The 13,914-nt window shown below is 34.9% G+C and overlaps 1 protein-coding gene and 1 long non-coding RNA gene across 2 annotated transcripts in view; one reads left to right on the top strand and one right to left on the bottom strand.

Moving 5' to 3' along the window:
- Positions 1–13,914, bottom strand: part of Nmdar2 (glutamate ionotropic receptor NMDA type subunit 2) — a 478,712-nt gene that overhangs the window by 140,586 nt on the left and 324,212 nt on the right. The gene's annotated exons all lie outside the window — the stretch shown is intronic.
- LOC143355058 (uncharacterized) overlaps positions 4,519–13,914 on the top strand; it is a 285,284-nt gene continuing 275,888 nt past the window's right edge. Inside the window, exon 1 of the long non-coding RNA XR_013082443.1 lies at positions 4,519–4,602. This is a non-coding gene — a long non-coding RNA (uncharacterized LOC143355058). The remainder of the gene's footprint in view (positions 4,603–13,914) is intronic.

Genomic DNA, 13,914 nt, shown 5'->3' with positions numbered 1-13,914 from the left:
CGGAAACGCCTACACCATCTCGCCGACGAGTCGCAGTAATGCTGTTTAACTGGAGAAATCAATTTGGCGGAGTGCGGTTAGCCGATGTTCCGATAAGAGTAGTTCCACTTTAAGTTGTTTGCCTAGCCTGCCGAGCTAAAGTTTCCGGGACCTCTGAGGGATGGTTAGGGGCGATACGAAATTTTGACGGCAAAAGCTTTCGGAGCAATTCCACGTGAACGCGAAGCGATTATAACAAATAAACTAGAGAGTGTTGCGAGCAAGAGCGATGCATCCAATCTAAGCTACGCGTCTAGTTACATACACGTACGACTTGATTAATGACACAGAAGTGAATGGCCTAGAAGTTAACCTTAGATTACGGACATTTACACACCTATAGGAAATGCTAATCACATTTTAGCACGCAAGAATTTTAATAAACTTGTATGTAATCCCTTGCACTGTAACTTGTATGTAATCCCTTGCACTGTAATTTCGTGTCAGACTTGTTATTATAAACATGTATGTATTGAAATTACAGTGTTTACTCGATTTATGTCCAAATCACGGGTCTAGCCAGAGACATATATCGGCCAGGAGATACTAATCTTTGATCTACGCCGAATGTAGAAACGGACAATAGTGAAAACAGGAAATAGTGAAAAATAAGGAAGTTTTTTTATTGAATTAGTAGTGGTCTCACACCGATATACCCGACCCGTATTATATTTACACTCCTCGGAATTATTAACAGGGATAATTATAGGACTTTTATCGGCTAGGCATTTGGGACATATAAAGAGTGAACACTATAGTATTACAAATATGATCGTCACGTATAATATGCTGATGTGTTGCTATTGGAGAATACATGAGCTAAACGAAACTATTGACAACAAAAATTAAATTCTACCTTATGTTTTAAGAATTATTATTAGATACTGAATTAGGAGCCGCGAACTCTAAAATCAGTATTAATGTAACATAAGTTTTTTAAATACCTTCCATTCGCTAATAACTTAAATATTGATGCGACTATAAATAAACGTAATTTTAAATAAAAATTCTTTGACCAAGCTAAATTCAAACGATATTTCCCTGCACCTAGCAAGAAAAATTTGATAAGGCCCAATAATTCTATTATTATATATTATCTATTTTTCGAATTTGATTCGATTTGATTTGAAGATTTGTCAATATTTTCTTATTGGATTAGCGTTTAGCAATTGTGAAAATCAGGTTTCATATTTTGAGATCGTGACTATCCTTTCAGCAGCAGACAAATGATTCCAACTTCAAATCGTTTTCCTGACAAACATTGGTCACTGCAGTCAAAGTGTCTTTGGACAGACAGTGAATGAGGCTTTTACGTCATATTCTTAGCATTCAAGTTGTCTGGGACTATTACTTTTTTTTTAAAGCAACTTACAGTTTGATCGAGTCCTTAAAAGTCCTTTGTAGAAGTCCACTACTAAAACTAGACCGCATTCAGTTAATGGCACATTGTGCCGAAAAAGGGGTCTCGTCACAGAAAATTACATTGTCCCAGTCTCGGTCAATATTTTCATGTGCCAAGCGATTCTTCTCGCGATGTGCTTTTTTGAAAGGAGCGGATGTTTTTTTATCGTACCTCGATGTTTTAATTGGAACTGGCCATCTTGTGACCGTAAAATTAACGTAAATTTTCATTACCTTTGGCTTACGCATTGTGCCATCCACTGCTTTTCAATTACGAATTTGAAAAACGTAATCACCTGCGCGTTTCTAAAATGCAATTAACTAATTTCCGATTCTAGAAAAATTGTCGATATTTAACCTGTGGTAATTTCGTGAAAAACAATAGTACAGAAATAAAGTTGGACTCATTTTAAAGCTTGAAGCTACTCCTTACAATACACGTTGATCATTTTCACCTTAAGATATTTCTACACGATGTAGTAATTGAGACACTGAAGACCCATTTTTTCCCAGAAATGTGAATTGAAATTTCCGAAAAAACGTTAAACAAATTTTGCGTGAACGAATGTTCCCGTTACGATACCTTAAAAATAAATGTTATAACTGTTTTATAGAACAAACGAGAGCAACAAGTTCCTTATATTACTGTAGATTTAGCCGTACCCCTTTCATTCAGAGCTTAATAAAACAGCCCGTACGTATCGTACGTGAAATTTTTTTACGTCGTTGCAAATGGGAGGTTTCAATCTTCAAATCCACCATTAATTCGTTCACGGAAAATTTTTTTTAATGTTTTTAGAGACGCTAAAATTGGTAGCATTTTCGTAGGAAAACTTCTCTTTAATTTTCCACATCTGTTACATCATGCAAAACTGTCTTAGGTAAAAATGAACGATGGTTTATGTAAGCAGAAGTGTCAAGCTTTGAAATGAGACCAGATTTGTTGTACCGTTTTTTTAACGAGGTTATCGTAGTTCAAATATTGAAAATTCCTCAAGAATTGGAAATTTAGTGTTGAAATACTTTTTGGATTTATATCATAACTTTTAGGAATGCATGAAAATGATACGGATTTATTAACACGAACTAGTCTAACTTGCTTTTTTGTCGTTCCGAAAGTTATTCACGACGAAGTGGTAAAGTAAGGGTAGTTTACACGTAAAGGTTGGAAACAAGATTTATGATGTCGCACGAAGTAAGAAAATGGCCTCGTTGGAATTGAATTAATAATGGATTCACTTTTAAGTGCGCAATGTAACAGACAATTATCATTCATCATCGCGTTCGGCCGTTTTCCTTTGCGGTAATTTCATCTCCCGGCCTTGTTCCGTTTCGCTTTCATTAAATCCGTCCGCGTCTGGAGTAACTGCTTTCCCCTCTTTATTTTACCGTCTCATAATTTTTAATTTTGCCCTTTCAGCCTTCGACGAAACATTTTGAACTGAATTCTTCACTTCACTTATTTACGTATACGTGTTCGTTTAGATGGAAAGTCCTCTTAAATGAAACTCCTGCATTTCGCGTTGAATTGAACATTTCCAAAGAATGCGAAGAGTTATGTGCAATTAAATAACCCTACTCCAATCTCTGATTTTTACATGGTAAAATTTTAAGTTTCCGCAGAACTACGTATTTATGTGAATTTGATTTATAGATTCACCATATAATTAAATTAATATTGAGAATTTTCAAATAGTTTCTGAAAGTTAGCTATGGCAATTATGGCATTTATGAAAATGAGTAGGTGAATTACAAAACTGTGAAGACATTAGAAGAATTTGAGAATGTTGTTACACTATTTCTGAATTATTCAAATTATTAAAAGAGAAGATTCATTTTCATTTAATTTTTTTTTTCGTATAATTGTTAGTTTGTATAAAGATCCGCAGTCTGATAGTAAATATTGTTATTCGTCTTTGATCTGTGACAATCCTAAGATGTTTCTTAAAATATTTAAAAACGTAAATGTCTCTTGTTCAGTGGCAAAGTGCATTTATAGAAAGTTCATTTTATCGATAACAGGAAATACGTTCGACATATCATTTAAGTAGTGTTAATGAGAATAGTTTCCCGCGATCACTGATGCTTTCAATTGGTATCCTCTACACAAGAGTTCTAACTATGAACTAAAGCTTCGTATTTCTGCGACGTTTGAGCATTTTCGTGGCGAATTTTCATCCCCTTTGTTTCGGAACACTTGCTGCTCTAAGAATATTTCCGAAAATTCTGGTTACCACTCATGCCACTACCAGCGTGTAGTTCAAGTCTGGGCAACTTGCGGCTCGAGAGCCACAGACGACTCCTCCCCCTACTCCTGGGTCCTCCCTCCAAACTCCTGTCGAGCGTAGACATACATGCATACATTGGCAGTCACACGAGGACGCGACGTAAAGCATAAAATAGTTGATAGGGAATAGTGTTCCTTCTCGAGAATTCTTTCTCGAGAATTTCTCGAGAAACTTTATAATTGACTATTCTCATTTCTCGAGAAATTCCAGTACTTCTCGAGAAATTTAAATCTAGGAAAATTCTTATGAAACTCATTTATTTTATAACATATAAATTCTTAAATTCTCTTAAATTCTTATTTCAAACTTTAGAAAAACTGAATACTGAATTGAGTAATGAGTTTCTTGTTGTTATTAAAGAAGAAATAGAGTCTCTGCAAAAAGATTCAGAAGATACATTTTTTTATATAACATCCAAGGCAGATACATATAAAATGGCAAAACAAATTCTAAGCAGACTTTTTGGAAAATGTAACAATGATTCTTTTGAAAATAGTGAAAAACTTTCAGATTCTCAGAACGAGGAACTATCACTGGAAAAAACAGTTAGAATTAGAAATTGCAGATAGCCTTCAAGAATTTAGTGTCAAGAGTTTAGCGGCAGAAGAAAATAAATTCCGGACTATAACAAAGGAATTCCAAATTTTTGAGTCCACTGGAAAAAGGACACCCAATCTTCAGCAACTTTTGGATGATCTGCATACGATAAAGCCAACATCCACACAAAATGAAAGAAATTTTTCTACGGCTACAGATTTTGTAAACAAAAAAAAAAGAAGTAGATTGTCTGATTCTACATTAGACGCATTCTGCTTCTTAAGAAGTCATTTCAAAAGAAAGGCGTAATGTTTCACTTTATAAAAGTTTGGTAAAAGTTTCCCAATATTTTTTTATTTTATTAAAAATTCTCGAGAATTATCGAGAAATGTAGTCTTATTCCTCATTTCTCGAGAAATGAAAAATGTTGAGAAATCAGGAACACTAATAGGGAACTGGTACACTGACAGTGGGATCAGTGTCGCCAAATCAAAACTTGTTCCCCCACTCTAATTTCCCTTTCTCCCGCGCAATTCCCCCACGCTTCCGCCGCGGCCGGGTCACGTGACGCGTTCCGTCTCTGTCGTGCATATTCCGGTCCTGGCGGAGAGAGTTTTTCCCCTCAATTCGTGCTCCCTCCCCTCCTCTGACGACACTGAGTGGGAGCCGTGAAGCGACAGAGGGGAAGAAGGTGCCTGGGCCTGGTTTAGTTCATGGAAGTAGAATCCAGCATGTAACTGTGTAATTGGTCATTGCCGCAGGCAATTACGGCATCATATTTTTCATAACAGTTTCATCTATCTCTAGACATTTTCTCATTTCACCAAGAACAATGAAGATATTTCTATTTCGCACGTGCACGCGGCAGGCAACTCGTTCTGCATACACGATGCATGCACAATAATTTATTGAATGAAGTGTGCTGTTACTTTTTTACGGTCTTCTACAACTATGCGCTACACGTGTTGCCATAATCGTGTTGCCATAAACGTGTTGCAGCTACTAAAGAATACGTGCGTATAGGATGAAAAATAGTCGTTATAGTAACATATGTAATATCTATCTATTGGTGTAAAAAGGTGGGTATAGTAGGTAGGAAGACTATCGTGTTCTTGTATCTCTTTACGCATGTTTCAGCAAATTTTCCCATCTTCTTTACTTTTTCGACTTTTCCTCATTTTGCGATTTGAAAAATTTATTTCCTAAAATTTATTAATATACTAAATAAATTATTACACTAGATACTATTTAAAAAATGTATTGGTATAACGTCTTTAGAGTGTTTTATCAAAATGTAATACTTGAACTCACTGAAATGGCACAGGCACGATGAAGACTCTAGATTTTTGTGTGAAATAAAAATTGTCTGCATTAATTGTAAGATATCGAAGCCACGTAGACATTTATTTCTTTTATAAATAATTCTAATCAATTGAAAACAATAGAACAGACTTTTTCAATTGGCCAAGCATAATGGTTATAATCTTCCACAGATTTCTATGCAAATTAAACTGAAAAAACTAATTGAATTTCAAAATTGGAAAAAGGACTAAAACTTTTGCATGTAGGGTAAGGAGTCCAATTACTGTGGGTGTATCAATTACTGTGCCTATATTAATTATACTTATTTTTAAAGCATAATGAATATTTAAAAAGAGATATATTATATGACTATTACTTATTAGCTGATTTTAATGAAAAAAATTTAATATCTTTTTTTAAATATTCATTATGCTTTAAAAATAAAGTATATATAATATAGGCACAGTAATTAATTATTTTAAGAACTGAATAATCAAATCAGGAACAAACTAAACATTTGATGCCTCGAGAAGGTTTTAATCAATTTCAAAAGTGTATTGAATCTCCGTTTAACCCCTTGCCCAACAATATCGTACCAGACTGGTGATGAAGATTGTGAACAGAGTCTAATAAATATGTATGTTATTAATTTCCTTTAAACCGAATTAAAATTTTATTTTGTTGTAGTTAATATATGTCCTTTGCAAAAAACATAAGCATTCAATAAATATAAACTATCTTTTTTTTCTATGAAATTCAGAACGGTGAAGAATTTCTAATCATTATAATCACGAAATAAATAGTAGTGCAAGGTGTTAATTGTTGCAGCCTTCTCGATATCCATTTTGCTCGACGGTCCACGCGAAACTGCCAATTGCAATAGTCGCCGAGTTTGGCCGCCGAGTTTGCTAGTTTATAGACTGTTCGTTACAAAGTCACTAGTAACCGATCAACAGTGCGTGAAGGATCTGGCTTAGTTATTAAGTAATTGTAACAGATGTGGCCCGGTGTAGCTACATTAGTGCTAGGTTACTAGTTGCCGGTTAACTATGCCGATATACTATTGTTTGATACACTACCGAACGTAAAAAAGCTTAACGTAGCGAACGTAGCGAAGCTTCTTGGCCTCTCACGGGGTATACCCCACGGCAATGGGGATAGTTCTGGGACTTTTATCGGCTAGATATTTGGGACATATATCGAGTAAAGACTGTACTGTAGGACACTATAAAAAAACTATACAAATCTTTTATACAAAACAGTTTGTCCCTTCATCATATACAATGTCATTGCTCTCTTGGTGAGAAGTATTTTTCGTTTTTGAAACTGGAGGTAACTTGCCAGTCGATTTGATATATAGCAAGATTAGGTATCTTTTGATAAAAAATTCAGCTGTAGAAGTGGACGCCAAAATATACTATTCGTTTAAATAGTACAACTAGTACAATCAGTTTCAGTACAAATCGAATTAAATTAAATTAAATTTGATACAATTCGCAATTTTTGCTCCGCGTTACAGCAGGGACTGTACAAGCATAAAAGAAAATCACATTGTAGGTGGGCATTATTTATATTTGAATTCAATGTTTGTTGTAAGTGTACGGAATATTTTTCTCGATGAATTGCAACAGGATAATCTGCACGTGAACGTAAGAACAAAATATTATGTGTCAAAAATAGAGGAATAATAATATTATACAAACAATTTGGTTTTGAAAAGAAAAGAATTTCCTATTACTTTCTCGACGATTCTTTCGTTTTTGCATGCTCGCATCGTTTCGTTCAGCACCAAAGTTTTGCTCGGCTTTGGGTAATCTTTACTCACATTTGGCGATCAAATTCTCAAGGGCCTCTCGCCGCGTACATCTAGATTTATGGCTTTACCACTTGCTCTCAGTTTCCTCGTGTTCTCACCACTTCTTCGTTTGCTAGCCATCGACCTCATTTTTCATTCCTTTTTATCCTCTTTTTCTTTTTCTTTTTTTAGTTTCAACCTCGGACAAACGCTTGCTACTTTGCTTGTAATCCGTTATCTGACTTCGATCGAGAACGCTTTACATTTTTCTCTGTATTACTCGTGTGACAGAAAGTACGTTCCAATTGTATAAAAAAAAATGAAATTTCATTTTCATTCATTTCATTATATGAAATTTTATTCATTTGACCCGTCGTTTTCGAGAAAATTGACTTTAAAATCCGCCAAGTTCGCCTGTCTAGTGGTCTTGAAAAGTAGAATTAGTGGGTCGTAAACAGACGAGTCAGACGATTTCTATTCAATAGCACGCGTGTTTGCCGAATTTTCGAACTCAAATTTTTCAGAAAGGAGGAGGCAAATGAAAAATATTTCTTCTATATTTTCGATTTATTTTCTCGCGTAGAATCCCCCCCCCCCCGGCGTTTATATCATCTTAGGACAGCCTGAAGAAATATGGAATGAAATATTTTTCGAAACTTTAAAGTCCTTTTCTAAGAGAACGGTCGACTCGAAACCCATGGTTCCTTTGAGACTTTTGTTCGTCGCGATGAGTATTGTACGATGCAATAAAAAACATTTTTGACTTTGAGATTGAAGGTTAAGGGCCTAGGGTAGCCTCATGACTTCCTCAAGATCAGTCTTGGTCTTGATTCGACGGGTCATCTGTGACTAAACTTGTCACATTTTTTTTATTATGAATTGTGACGCCAGAAACGTGCTTCAAGTTTTTGGCTTTATTTCACAGAGAATCAAGACAAAATACAGCTCAATTTGTAGCTGGAGATATTTTCTAGCGCGCGCTACTCTCGATTTCATCCAGAAAACTCATCCAATGGTATAAAAATGCTTGGATCGTCCAAAATTGCATCGTCAATTTTTGGCCTGCTTCTAACGCGTATATTACCAAATATCTGCATAATCTCGTCAGCTCATGACCAGCGCACGCTAGATTGAACCTTCCTCTTTCGAATGAGCCCTTTTCCAGCGAAAAATATTCTCATATAAGTACGAAAAGTTGAGGCACGTAAAACCATTTTTCGCCTATTTTTGTCGGTAACGTGGTCACTCTACCTTATCGCGAATCTACGGAGTCTTGGCTCTTAAGGTCAACTTTGCGGTCCATTTTTTTAGTAGATCTCTATCGATCTGTTAGAAAGAGAAATTGAATTTCAAAAGGCTGCCATTTTGTTGAATAATGAGATATTATTTTTTATAGTTCCTGCCGTAACTACATTCATACTAATGAAAATATTACTTCGTTTCGTCTGTTTCAGATCGACAGAGCGGCTGGAATCATGTCACTGCTTCGCATGCCGCTCTTGAAGGAACTATAATTCCTACAATTTTAAGTGTTTTTCCCTCAACAAAATTACATTGCACAGTCCAAATCATGGAAAATATGAATGCAGAACCTCGATACAAAACTGATTTCTTTAGAAAAATGTCCAAACAAGTCCTCGTCGTTTGTGTCACTGAAATTTTGTAAACTAAGGCTCTAGACCTGAAGACACTTAAAATTTGTGTTTGGACAGCGAAATGAATTATTTGAGAAAACGTTTAATCTCGCCCGAAATGAAATTAATATTTCGTCCCTCTGCGACGTTACGTTACGAAGTCTCGGGGACCGCTGAACGTGTGTCGTTCAGCTGAAGGAAAAACACACGGAGCGTTCACCAGACCCCGGACCGGTTGTAATTAAAAATTTTATTACCTCCTAGGGTCGAATTGCGGTGAAATATAAACAATCAAGGGTCCCTGCAGATTCAACGTTTAAGCACTGAAACATTTAATCCCACGAGTCTGGTTTCTCTAACGACTTGGTGTACATTTTTATTTCATATCTTGTTTCGCCGTTTACGTTGCAACGAATATTTGAATTTACGTCGGGTCAGGAAGTTTATACAATAAAAAAGGAAACTCGTCAATTTATGCGTTGCATTTTGTCGTAAGAAGTGTTTCGCTGCAAGTTTTGAAGAAGATCGATTGAAACGAGAAAGGGACGTTTCACCAGTTTTCATAATCGCAGGTTTTGCGAGATATTTGCAAAAATTTACTAACACAATTATCAGTTTGTCAGTCATGTGTGTGTGTGTTCCTGTCATGTACGAATGATTTTTATTTCGATCTTTGTTTCTGTCCCGGGGATACGGAAAATTGATTGACCTAAATCGTAGTCATTCTTTCGCTTAATGTTCCACCGCGGACGATAAAAAATTTGTTGCGTATTCGTTTAACACTTCGGTGTAAGAACGGGAAACAGTATCTGTGTGACCTGTTTTTTTTTTTTGGCACAGTCTAAGCGTCAATAGAACGCTCGTTAGTGTGGGACTTCAATCGAGCGCATCGAATTACCTCCTCCTTTCGCACCTCTTGCCACTCGCGTTCGTTTAATAACTGTCTGTTCCATTAACGAGCTGTTGACATATTTGCCAGAAGCCTTGCCACTCATCTCGGCTCTCCGCCAGATTGAAATTCGACTGGCACTGTCTCAGACATTGGTGTCCAACTGAAAGGAATTGGTTAATCAATCATGTAACTTATCTTTTTGTTTTTCGTCAATTTTAAACTATTCGAGAGTAGTGAATTGGACATTTTTATGCAAGCACTGCATTTTACTAGACGGGGGAAGTTTCTAAGCATCGGACACACGAGCTTCGCGGTCCTTTTCTATTTTCGGCAGTGAATCGAAGGATAGTATCTTCCAGCCGATAATTGTCCCTCGCCAGACCCGTGTATTGGACATATGTCGAGTAGACATTATATTTTGAAATCTTCATGATAAAAACTTTTCGAGAGAAATTATTTTAAAACGTGTATTAAAAAGGTTTCATACGAGAAACACAAACAAGCTTCGAACTATGAATTATGTACGCAAATATTAAAAATAGACAACGGTAATAGTGATCTAGAATAATTGTAATAGTATTCATTACACTACCGTATTTGTGACAATGATTGAGAACTTTGTTAATTGTATATCAGTCCCTGTTACAGTAAAATTTGGATAATTATATTTTATAAGCATCGTTCAAACTATCCTTTGTCTGTTCTCACTGTAATTTATACTACGAAAACGTGTTTCGAGAAAGTTCTATGTTCTAAATAGAACCAATGAAAACATTCCATAATTCTTTCAATTCCTGAACAAAAGTATTGTATCTTGGTTCAAAAATGTACAAAGACTGTTTTCCAAAGGGAACGCAAACAAACTTCACAGTAAACAAGCAGATATAAACAAGAAATTGCTAGGTGTCACGGTACAGTATGCAAACTAGTTCGAAAACATTTGAAAGGATTACTTGAAGAGGTCCTCGAGTGCAATTACTGGTTGAGCCATTCGGGCGTGTTAGTCGTGCAAACAAATTCAGTGCAACGAAGATGAAAGTAAACAGCAAGTTTCTCCGGCAATTAAGCGTTGCCACGTGTTCTGAACAAACACTTAAATGAAAGTACAACAGTAAACAATTATTTTCAATCGTTATTTCCACCGGACGCCGACGACGTCTAGAAACCATTCTCACGGTGTATCTAAAATTACCTTGCGCCATGTATAGTATGCTCATTTTTATGCAAAATAAAAATGTTCGAAGTCGTTACACAAAAGTATAAATTAAATGCAAATGAATTCTCTTCATTAATAATTTGAATAAACCGAAAAGAATGTAATAAACAAATTTGAAAAGACGTTTATTGCAGAACACTCATCATTATACTGTGGATTGTATGCATTTGATAGTAGTAGTTATAATGCAAAATGGTAAAAACATTTTTAGAATTCGGGAACGCTATTGCATTATTTCTAACTTGCTAAAATTATTTAATAATGGAGTGAATGTCTATGTGGTTCACATATCTTGAAATTAATAAATACAATTTTTATTTTCATAAATATTTTTGCTTTATCTTTAAGACTAGAAAGTTAGTAGAACGTATATATATTTGTCATACAAGCTTTTATTCATGTAATTTAACTCGTGCGTTTGAATTTGTATTATTCATTTCGGATTTTTTTCTGGTCCATTTTTAGCACTGAATTCATTATTTAATTGTACATTTATTAATAGCACGATCTTTACGAACATTAAAACTATTGTTCCTTATTTCTTCCATAGTATTTTTTCCCGTTAATGAAGAAACATTAAACGAGAAAAATGAATATTCTGCTTGCTTATTTTTATATGTTCTTCATTTTATCGAAATCCAAGTAGAACTGACTGATGAATCACTCTTGGTACATTTTTAATTTAACATGTTTATTTACGAATGAATTGACATAATAATACAAGACAATTTTCTTGAATCTGGATTTTGAAACTGGTCCGGCAAAAATATTTGGGGAACCGTGAGGCAATTAGTATTTTTTATCACGCGATGCTAGCTAATCTCATGCAACATGTGACGTGCAACCCTAATGTGGATTTTACGATTACGGAACAGCCCTCGATTGCAATTAGCCCAACCGTACCAAACTTCCATCGAATGAGGGATCCTTGAAGTGCGTTACACTGATTTTCTACGAAACTTTGGCGCGGAAGAATGCTCTAACAAAAGCGTATGTAGATTCGTAATGCTCAGAGATGCATAAAAGTTTTTTAGTCTATTTTATTAATTATCAATTATTTATACGCGACGGACGAGGCATGTTACCAGTCAATAATGAAGTTAGTTATTTAGTCACATTGATAGCAAGCATACAATTGCACAAAAAGGTGCAAGATTATAACCACTATAATTATAAGTCATTATGTACGAACGATTGAATAAAGCTAACATTTTTGCATACAACTTACTAGGTGAGCTATCGAAAATTGTGGAGGTGTTTCTTTTTCTTTTCATTGGCCTGGGTGCAATAGATGTGCTGGAGAATCCTTTGTGAAAAACTCTCGATGCAATCTTAGAAAGTTTTCGGAAGAAGAAAAGCTATTTTGTTAAAGTTTTCATGGTTATAAAGGAAATTAAAATAGTGTGGATGTATTATAGATACAACTACCACGGTTATCTGTTAATTTCAGTACAAAATCAGCAATTTTAAGTTATTGAAATTCTTTAAAAGTCGATTTTGCAGTCAAACATTTAAAAAAATTCATAATCGTGTGTGCTATCAGATGGAAGGTTTATGAACATTTTTGTAATTTTTTGTTCTAACAATATCTCATTACCGAATTTGTATAAAACTGGTATCTCCAAAAATTCAATACGAAATATGCATTTTCTTGTTATTTTAATTAACATACTTAATTGTTAGACTTCCAATTTTTTCAAACATGTTCGCATAATCCGAAAAATCTGAAGAAACACACATTAATAATCACGATGAGGGACAACTAACATAATAATATAAACGTTGTACTCTGAAAACTTCAATATAAAATCGACAATTTTATGCTTTCATTTTTAAAAATTTTTTTAAAAATCGATTTTGCAACCAAAAATTCTGAAAAAATTCACTGTTATATATGCTATTAGGTAGAATGAACATGAATTTTTTCGTAATTTTTTGTTGAACCGAAAAGGAGAAATAGAGCTTGATTCATTAAACGCCCTATAACTACCCTTGTCGTAGGGGTACCGACTTGAAACTAGCCACAAAGGTATGACTAACGAATGGTATGAAGGAAGATCAATTTGTTTTGGAGACAAATTTGACCCCCGTATATAAATGTTTTCATGAGAAGTTTTTTAATATGTCTTCGTATTCAATATTATCATCAAAGTCGTATAGAATTCGAATGAATTCAATCTTGTTATTATTATAAAGGAATATGTGCGAGCTGCATTTAATGCTCGGTAGTTCTAGTGTCAATGAACAAAGTTTAAGCATTTATTTCTTTCAGGTTGATTTCTGTTCAATCAAAATTCCTCTTATCAATAGCTTTTTGTACGCAACGGTGAAACCGGAAAAATATGTGTATTCATTCGAAAGCAAACAGGAGTGCTATATAAAATTTACCCGAGCGGTGCGCCAATTTCGAGAAAATTGATTTTGTTAATTCATGACTGGAGTGCTCTCGTTTCTATCGTTATTGATTGTACGTCGGAGCATCTCTAAACATTGACACTGATATGATTCGCCGATACAATGGGTTCCTGCAGATTATATAGAAACAATCGGTATAGGAATAACAAGAAAACCGAGTTGTATTCAATGGAGCATGTGTTTGACCATTTTTAGATATCAATTTTCTAATCAACAGAGAACAAAATATGCTTTTTTACTAATTTTTACGGAAACAGATAGACTCCTCAAAAAAATTAAAGGATCACCTCTACGAACCCGAGAAATTCGGTAAAATTCAAGTGATCATAACTCCGGCAAACATTGTTGTATCGATATCGTTAAAAACCATTTGCAGCTTGAAGTCTCTACTTTCA

The sequence above is a fragment of the Halictus rubicundus genome, chromosome 6, assembly GCF_050948215.1.
Source record: "Halictus rubicundus isolate RS-2024b chromosome 6, iyHalRubi1_principal, whole genome shotgun sequence".
Classification (NCBI taxonomy): domain Eukaryota; kingdom Metazoa; phylum Arthropoda; class Insecta; order Hymenoptera; family Halictidae; genus Halictus; species Halictus rubicundus.
Note: the sequence above shows the minus strand (reverse complement) of the source record. Positions and strands in the feature narration are given on the sequence as shown.